Source organism: Pinus tabuliformis, chromosome 4_1 (assembly GCF_031772625.1).
Source record: "Pinus tabuliformis cultivar Carrire ecotype Pingquan chromosome 4_1, CPIR1, whole genome shotgun sequence".
NCBI classification, from domain to species: Eukaryota; Viridiplantae; Streptophyta; class Pinopsida; order Pinales; family Pinaceae; genus Pinus; species Pinus tabuliformis.
Genome location: NC_142303.1, coordinates 456,037,556 through 456,047,896, shown reverse-complemented (window position 1 = coordinate 456,047,896; position 10,341 = coordinate 456,037,556). Strand labels below are relative to the sequence as shown.

At 35.2% G+C, this 10,341-nt stretch overlaps 2 pseudogenes; both read right to left on the bottom strand.

The window, feature by feature from the left end:
* Positions 1-2,143: 2,143 nt before the first annotated feature.
* Positions 2,144-3,445, bottom strand: LOC149176353 (tubulin alpha chain pseudogene; annotated as a pseudogene).
* Positions 3,446-4,404: 959 nt separating this feature from the next.
* Positions 4,405-5,435, bottom strand: LOC149176352 (ethylene-responsive transcription factor ERF018 pseudogene; annotated as a pseudogene).
* Positions 5,436-10,341: the final 4,906 nt, after the last annotated feature.

Below are 10,341 nucleotides of genomic sequence, written 5' to 3'. Positions count from 1 at the left end.
CTACTTAGTGCAGCTTGAGGGGTTTGTCAAACAGGGTGAAGAACATTTAGTTTGCAGGTTGAAGAAAGCATTGTATGGACTAAAACAGGCACCCAGGTCATGGTATCACAAAATTGATTCATTTTTTCTGCAGCATGGTTATAAAAGAAGCAAAAAGACCCTAGTCTTTATACCATGTTTGATAAAGAGGGAAGGCTTTTTTTGATTTCTTTATATGTAGATGATCTAATGATCACATGGAGTGTTGATAATCTCATTAAAGAAATCAAGGACCAGATGTCGCAAGTCTTTGAGATGAAAGACCTTGGAGAGCTACATTACTGTTTGGGTTTGGAAGTCTGGAGGGATTCTAGACAAAATTTTCTATCACAGAGTAAGTATGTCAGGAGCTTACTGGAAAAGTTCATAATGGATCAGTGCAAAGTTGCAGTAGTACCTTTACAAATTAATATAAAACTTCAGAATGATGATGGATCTACGGAGGCAGATGCGACTTTGTATAGACAACTAGTTGCGAGTCTAATCTACTTGACTACAACTAGGCCATATCTGGCTTATGCAGTCAGTGCATTGAGCCAATTTATGTCAAAGCCCCTTGAGAGCCATCGGGTAGCAACAAAAGTTGTTTTAAGGTATCTCCAGGGAACCTTAGATTTTGGTATTATTTATACTGATTCATGTGATGTTAAATTAACAGGTTTTTCAGACTTCAATTGGGTTGGAAATGTAGATGGCAGACAATCCATAACAAGCTACGCATTTAGCATTGGATCCGGAGTCATTACATGGAGCAGCAAAAATCTGAACACAGTTTCCTTGTCTTCTACGGAAGCTGAATATCAAGATATGTGTGTAGCAACATGTGAAGTAGTTTGGTTGAGGAGACTCCTCCTTGATGATGGAGAAGAACAGAAGGTTGCAACAATGATCAAATGTGACAACCAGAGCTCCATAAAACTTGCAAATAATCCAGTATTTCATAAGAACACAAAGCATATCGATACACAGTTTCATTTTGTCAGGGAGAAAGTTCAGTCAAAAGAAATCCATATTGAGTATTATAATAGTTGTGACAATGTCGCTGATATTTTTACCAAACCTCTTGGTAGAACCAAGTTTGAATTGTTTGGGGAAGTGTTAGGCATATGTGTGAATCCATTTCTCCATTAAGGGGGAGTGTTGAAATTAATGATGAAATGTATTAATGGAGTGACAGTTCAACCGAACCTTAGATTAGGAGTTTGTTCTTGATTTCTAGGGTGTTGTTTCAACTTCCCTAATTGTGTGTGAATTATATATTTCTCTTGTAATGATTGTAATTGTAGAGCGTGTTTTGTAGAGGCAGTATCCAAGTGATGTTCCACACTTGTAAGTTGCTTAGGTTTAATTCAAAAAATTTGATTCTTCAGTTTTTAACAATAACATGCAGGGTAATGAGGAGAAACATTAAGATAGGTCCTTGTGGGAACTTCTAAAACTTCTAAAACCAACCAAGACTCTTAAAACATTAATTTATAATATATCAAAAATTTAAATCCTACTTCTCACTAAGATTTTTATGTTATCATTTAAAAAAAACACAACTACGTGTGTCTAAAGTATTAACCCACTACCCATAAAATGTATTAAGGCTCACTTGAAGACATGAATCTTCAAGTGACGGTTGAACCTTTCAAACATTAGGGAAAAGTTGCACTAGTATATTGTAAATTGTATATTGTAGAAGACTACATATAATCTGATAAAGAAGGAAAAATATATGATTGTGTTCTTCGTAGTCATCTTGAAAGGGTAAGTTCCAAATATATATCTAGTTCAACTAAAATCATTTAGAAAAGTTGCTCAGCCGGACGTCTACAGAATCATATAAACCTTTCCCTTATGTTTTAGACGAAAATCAAAATGGGATTCAACACAGGTTTTTTTTTGTTTTTTGTTTTTTTGAACAATGTAAAGCACGAAATATAATCATAAATGTCATAGAATAACAAAAAAAAAGAAAACTACCCCCACCAATACTACAAATATCAAACCAATGAATATTGGTTACCATTCCTCAAAACCAACCCATGTCCCAAATCCAAACAACATAAATGTATAGTAGAAACAAACACTTACTATAGAAATCAGTAATTGATCAGTACTATTCGCCCTCATCCTCATCGCCCTTGACAGACTCCACTCCAACCTCTTCATAGTCCTTCTCCAGAGCATCCAAGTCCTCACAAGCCTCACAAAACTCTACTTCCTCCATACCCTCACCCACATACTAGTGCACAAAGGAACACTTTGCGTACATGAGATCGAACTTGTGATCAATACGAGAGAAGACCTCTGCTACAATGGTTGAGTTGGAAATCATACAGATGGTCCTATGGACCTTAGCAAGGTCCCCAACAGGAACCACAATGGGGGGCTGATAATTGATCCCGCACTTGAACCCGGTAGGACACCAATCCATGAACTAAATGGTCCTCTTCATCTTAATGGTAGCCATTGCCGCTTTCACATCCTTAGGCACAACACCCCATCAGTACATGAGACAACAAGCTATGTACTTTCGATGGCATGGATCATATTTAACCATCATGAACAATGGCTCGAAAGCACTATTGGTGATCTTGGCGACCGACAATTGTTCATGGTAGGCCTTCTCAGCATAGATCGCAAGAGAATATGAGGAAAGCATGAAATGAATACGAGGATACAAGACCAAGACCAAGTTTGTCTGGAACTCAGTCGCATCATCGTTCAGAGCACCAACAAAACGCAGAAAGGCAGTCGGGCAAGATATGACCGGAGATACAAGACTATTAAGGTTAGTGTATGTAGGATGCTCGATGTTTAGGGAACAACGAAAAATGTCATAGATGGCCACATTATCTAACAACACAACCACATCAGTATGCTCTAGCAGCGAGTGGGTTGAGAACACGTTGTTATAGGGCTCGACCACAAATGTGGAGACATGTGGGATCGATACATAGTGAAACCCAACTTGGATGTTTTTCCATAATCAACAAAAAGCATCTCCAACAAAAGGGACCCTAAACCAGATCTTTACAATCTCCCATAGCATGGAAGGCTAGGAATCCTTACACGCCTACACAGTTGTCTGCCAACTTCCAGATTCGATCCAAGCACAAATGCACAATTTACTTACCAATGGTATAATGCCACGAGCAAATTTTTTGGCGACATCTTATTTGCCATTGATCAACTGCTTTGGGTGAAAAAGCTACCGATATGTGCCTGTTCGAACATGCCTACCAACACCTGTCTCATTCAAAAATGTGTTGAATGTGTTATCTCCACCGCCAATGGTCTTGTCACTCCACATTTGTCCATTAGTCTGGATGTTGTGTTCGAGACAGTAAAGCTCCCAACAAGCATTGTTGACCTAAATACTGACCTGGCCAATGTGGATCAAAATGCACTCCCTCATTGTCCTTGGTTGAAACACTTGAAACCTCGAAAAAAAAGCTCAAAAGAATTGAAAGAATCCCGGTTGAGTGCACAAAAAAATTGTAAGGCCGAGATAAAATGACACAAAAACAGGAGATAGATTCATGAAGATGTATGCAAAGACGTATGCACAAAAGAGGAGCAAGAAGAAATAAAAACCTAAATCAAAAGGCCGAATTGCACTATGATTCAACACAGCTTACGAGTCTAACGTCGACAAATGAAAACTTTTCCAACGCTTTAAGTAACTGAGGTTATCGTTGTTTAAATTAGCAAATAGATGTTAATTAATGGGCAATACAGTAGACAGATATATGTCAAATGGAGATGAAAAATTAGAGAATGCGTAGGTTGATCAATTTAAAAAAGGGACACCTTAGATATAAACATTAGTAGAGTTAGCAATATATGGAAGTTAAATTTTGTTAAATCAATTTACACTACTAGAATATATAACATAGTAGATTTGTTAAGAATATATTACAATATCAAGCTTGTTGTATAATTAGTAGTCATTAACTTAAATTCCAAAACTTTTATATTTTTGATATAACGTTATACTCCTAGACATAAGATTTTCCCTATAATATAATATTATTTCTGTTAATTCTTTTTATATTTTAATTTAATTATCTGAAAATTTTATTGAGATACCTAATAGAGCTAGTTTATTTGTTAGGGTTATATGCATGTATATATATATATATATATATATATACCTTGCCCTTTCGGCTTCATCGTCATTGCTATCACATTGCAAGTACACGAACCCATTTTGTTAGAAAAATGAACAATATATCTATTTGGGAAGTAACCCGGAGTTCATTTTTTTAAATATTTATGTCAGATTGAAGTTGGGTTCGAACATATGATTTAAAAAATGTCCAAAGATGGATCTGGGTTCGAAAATATGATTTAAACCATGTTCAAAATGATGGATCCAGTACATAGGGCAAGTTTTTGGAAAAGTCAATATTGATTTGGCTCTTCAAACAGTCAAGACTTTACCCTAACTTATGTCGTTGAAAGAAAACTTATGTCTAAGAAAACCATTCATATGTCGTTGAAAGAGAACTTTCAGGTGCAGAGATATTTGAGGTAAAGACACCACCATGCCATGAAAAACTTTGGTCTAATTATTCACGTGAGTTTGGTACAAATAATAATGAAAATGTGACTCCCCATTTTCTGTTGGCGGCTCACCTTCTCAATGTGAAGAGGAGCTTTCATCCACCAATGCCATAAATATTTCTCAAATCAGAAGTAAACTTAACTATTGGTTTTCTCCCGCGGCCGAAAAGAATTTAAAAATTAACAGCGTTGCCTTCATAAGCTACAACTTCACCCCAAAGTACTCCATGGATTCGTCCAAGGGAGGGAATTCATTTAAATTTGGAGACTTGCCGCTCTTCAGACATTCAAGAAGTACCCAATCCCAAAATGCCGGACTCTTCTCCGCCCAAATCTCTTGGCCGTCATTGCAGTGTTCCGTTTTCGAAGCAGAAGATGAAAACGCTGCTTCAGAAGACAGCTGCAATTCCTCTGAGGCGAACTTGGCGGCAGTTGCTTGAATTTGAGGGGGCGATAGAGCTGAGGCGCAGGGGATTTCCGGCGGGGAAAGGGGGAAATTGAGCTTGGCTTTCGATCCTCTCAGGCAATACGCGGCAAAATCGTAGGCGCGGGCAGCCTTTTCAGGGGTGTCGTAGGAGCCCAGCCAAATTCTGCGAGTAGAATGGGGCATTCGAATTTCCGACACCCATTTCCCCCATTTTCTCATTCGAATTCCCTTGAACTGCCGTGATTTCAGTGAGCGCTTTTCGCGTCCGTTGTGGTATTGCGAGGGTTTAGCCATGTCGTGTTGCTGGATGTTGTTGAGTCGAACTCACGAACTATTTAAAACGAGGGAGTTTAAAGGTGAGAGGGTTTGAGGTTAGGGCGGATTAAGGTGCTTCTACTCTGTTGCAAGTGAATATGTGTTCCACTGATGAGGAGAGTGTTAGCTGCAGCGCAATATATATATCGAGAGAGAAACCGCGTTGAGGTCCCAAGGAATTATGCGTAGTAGTACACGTGGCCTCCTGAAACCGCGTTGAGGATGTATAACTTTATGCGTAGTAGTGGTACACAGCGCTTGAAAGATCGATATAGGCAAAGACATGGGAAAGTGAAAATAATTTGATTGGTGACGTGGTTCTTCAGGGAATATGCGGAACACTTTTGTCCATGTTTTCTAGGCCGTGGAAAGTGAAAATAATTTGATTGGTGACGTGGTTCCTCAGGGAATATGCGGAACACTTTCGTCCGTTTTTTCTAGTGGGTTGAGGAACACAAAATATGTGATTGATACGTCGTATGCTTATTTGACGGCTCCACTAGACATATTTTCTTTTTTAGATTTTATTTATTTTTTAAATAAATTCTAGAACATGGAAAGTGACACTTTATTGAAATGGGAACATGTAGATCTGATTCAATATAATGAGTCAATGTGTACGTGTATTTATATAGATATAGATATGGATATGGAGATTATTTTAAATTATTGGTTACAAAATGTATGACTGTTCCATTACACTATAGTCTTTACACTTAACGATATTTTAGGTAACTTTGTATTTAACCAGTTATATATTTTTTTCCTCCCCGAGAAGTATATAATTTCTGTCTTCTAAACTTTTTATTAATAAAAGGAAATTAATAAATCCAAGTTCAATTTTTTATTTAAAAAAGTAATCAAGATCAAATTTTTATTTAAAAAAGTTTGCTATAGTATTACGAACAATGTCTTTATTTAAAAAATATATTTTGAGGTTAAGATTCTCAACCATGTCTTTCAAATAAATAATTTTTTTATTTTTTTTAAGTTGGAAAAAATAAAAATATATATATAAATTTGATTTTATAATATAAAATATTTGACCTTTTTATTAATTAGGTTAATAAATTTGTTTATTTTGGAATTGGTTTTTTTGAATTTTTATTTAATTATGAATTAATGCTGTTATATAAGTTAAATGATTGGTAAAAATTTATAGCATAAACCAATTTAATTAAAAGTGTAAAAAATAGCATAAATACTTTGGAAAATAATTTTAACCACTGATTTGTATATACTATTATGAATATTCTAGAATATTTCATGGATGTTAAATCTCTGCCATCCACTTAATAATTAGTGTTAATTAAATTAAAATTTTGGAAGCCCTATTCCAAAATAGACAAGCATGTCGGGGTAATAATTATTAGATATATGGTAAGGATTTATTCTCCATAGAATATTGTAGAATATTCTTAGTAATAGTTATATATCAAAGATTGAAATTTATTTAAAAAATACTCATATCCATTTTGTTCTTTTAAATAAATTGATTAATTCAAAAAATTGTCATATGAACATGAGCTATTGTTTTTTGGGCATGTCGTATTAGTAACCCATGGCATTGGCCCATAGTATTGTCACAAATCCTATTTACAAATTAACAATCTCTATGGTAAAGTGGGTGAATCTCCATGGTTAAAAATCTTGTTACATATTTTTTTAAATGTATATATGTTTAACTAATATATTAAGTCTTTTTATAATTAATAATAATAATAATAACAGCGTTTTAAAATAAAGCTATAATTTAGTTAATTTTTATGATTATTTTTAATCTTGGTAATGTGAGATGTATGGTAAATTAAATGTTTTGATGCCAGCCATTAAATATATATGATTGTGCTAGTATATATCATCTTTGTAATAGAGGTAGTATCTCCTCATGCCTAAATAAAGCACACATTACTAAGTCCTTTATTCCAACACCTAGTGTCATATTAGAAGTATAAATAACAATTCATTGTGTCAATGACTAATGTTCACATTATTTTTAAAAGTAACTTTATTCATGAAGTCTTTATAAATCTTCAAACTAATAGGACATGTATAATAATGGTCTACATTGTTAATGTGACTTAAATCTATACACAAAAAGGAACTATGTAACCCACACAAAACCTCGCATGCACTTCTTAAGCACAACACAAATGTGTCAACTAATATATTAATCATGTGTAAGTAAATGTGATTTATGAGTGCTAACAAAATTTTCTCTGTGATTGACTTGCCCTTGAGTAAACTCATTAGATGAAACAATATTTAGAAGTGACCTCAAATCATCATCCATAACCAACATGCATTGTTTTCTCTAGGTGCTAATTGTTGAATTTGTTTAGGTATGGTTGGACTTCATAACTATGTTTTTGTCATTATAATGTGAAAAGAATTTGTAGCTTCATGTTATTAAGGTAATTTTGATTATTTAGACCTTGAAAGATTTATTGTAAGACATGTTCTTCATGTCAGATTTAAAAGAGAAAATTTCGAATTTCGAAAATAGAATTTTTGGCTCCAAGATTATCAAGTGACCCTAGTGAAGAGACATACCCATTTGCAAAGGAAGAACATCTATATAAAAGCATTCGACCTCCTCCATAAGAGCACTATTCGATCTCATCACAAGAAGATATTTGTTGGGCATCCAAGCAAAGGATAAAGGTGAAGAAGAAGGAAAAATAGAAGGATGAATATCTATATCTCTTTAGCTTGCATCTCTCTCTCTAAAAATCGCACGTGTGACCTTTCTCTGGGCGGCAGTTTTTGGGCAGGACAAATTTTTGGACAGTTGTTGGGCAGCATGTTCTGGAAAGGCCGAAATTCTAGGAGGTTAATATTTTTTTTGGACATATTCTGGAGGATGAATTTAGGCCAAGGGAAAATGTTATCAAAGTGAGTTGCTAGAGGCTTGCCTTAAGGGTTGTGGACCAGGTTTGACCATAAGCATAGTTTTTTACTAATCGCATTAGATGTATCTTTTGTTGAACTGAAATTCAGTGACTAAGGAAAAGGTAGTTAGGTTTTCCCCCAAGTGGGTTTTCCCAAGGTAAATATTGTGTTCTCTCTTTATATCGTGATCTCTACTTTCTTTATGGTTTATGCTTGAATTTCAAAAGTGTAATTGTTTAATGATAAACTGGAATTATTAAAATAAGATATATATCGTTCAAAGTAATTACCAATAGTTCAAAAATATTGTGCTTTTATTAAATTATTGCACTTGAAAAATCAACATGGTTTCAAAGATTTGGTAACGACGAAGAAATTGAGATCACTCTTGGAGAATTGCCCACTCTTGGGTAAGTCATCACTGTTGAAACCCTAGATCAATAAGCTATTTTATTATTTATAAATATGGATTCCCACATGAAGGAAGGGAACAAGTTGGAAGGAGCCACAAACTTTAGGGTTTGGAAGACTAGGATTGATCTTCTCCTTGCAAAAGAAGGTCTCTTGGGCATTGTAAAAGGCAAGGTCACCAAATCGGAGAAAGATGAAGAGAAAGCGAAATGTGAGAAGGATGATATTACATCCATGAGCATCATTGTGGACTCTATCAAAGATCACTTGATTCCCTATGTTTCAAATCTTCAATCTTCAAAGTAGATTTATGATGCCCTAAATAACTTATTTACCATCAATAATATTGGAAAATCTATGTGTTTGAAGAATGAAATTTGCAACATTAGAATGATGAAGAATGATACTATAGCCTCATATTTCATGAGCATATTTCAACTAAGAGATCCACTACAAGCAATTGATGAAGCTATTTCTAATAAGGAATTAGCAACTACAACACTCAATGGTCTACCTGAATCATGGGATTCTTTTGCAGCTTGAATATGTGCTAGAAAATTGTACTCAAGAAGAATCAAGGCACGTATCAAGAGGAAGGATTCACAGATCCGATGAAGGTGATTCTCAAGTATATGTAGCCCTGATCCAAGAGGAAATTGGTGGTCACCGACCTATTCCACTTGGACCCCCACCGTTTTTTATTTTAGTTTTTCAGTTTCCTAATTGTAGCATAGTTTATTATTTTTGGCATTTTTTTCAGGTTCTAAACTTCTAAAGCCGTTTTGAGGCCCTAACTATGTTTTTTTGGAAAACGAGAAAAAATGGGTCAAAAACTCATGTTTCTAGTCAAAATTTGTAGTCCTCAAATATATCTTTCTAGCGAGATATTATGTGCGTCAAACAAATATCGTATGCCAAAGTTACAACCCCGGGAAGTTGATGTACCAATTTACCCAAATAGGGCCCACAGTTTTGTTGTTTCATCTCCTAGGGTTAGGTTTTTGGATGTTTAGGGTTTTCCATTATTTCTCAGTAATAAATAGGTCTTTGAGCTTCATTTTAACACAGTTGAGAGGCATGTAGCCACCACATCTCTTCTCAGAGATAAGCTACCATTGCCCGAGCTAGTTTATTTCCATTTTGTTTGTAAGCATATTTCAGTTCTTTGATCTTAATGAAATGAAGTGTTATTTCTATTGCATATCTTTATTTATTGTTATATTTGTATTTTGTTGCGTTCCTTCTTAAGTTTAGATTAGTAGTATCATAATGGTCTTCTCTTTCTCTGTTTTTATTCACATGTCCCCAATGAGGTCGGGGTATAAGGAGTTAGGGCTCGAACTTGTTGAACCCTTGCAAGACCAGCCTCGTGAACCTTGATAGCCTCACATGGTAGAAGAAAAGAAAGATGAGGGAGCATGAGATCCTTTCAAAATATTGCTCGAAGAAGCCCTCGAGTGATAGAGGAATCCGATGATGGATAAATTTGCCCTAATCCTTTGACGACTACCCAGAGACGACGCATCTTCTTCCGGCAGCCACTCCAGGAGCACCACTCCCTTTAAGGTACGATTTAACTTTGACATCCCCATATTTGAAGGTTAGATAGATGAGAATGCCATAGATAAATGGTTAAATATGCTAGAAATATATTTCTTGGTTCATGACTTTTCCAACCAGAAAAAGATTACTTTTGCACT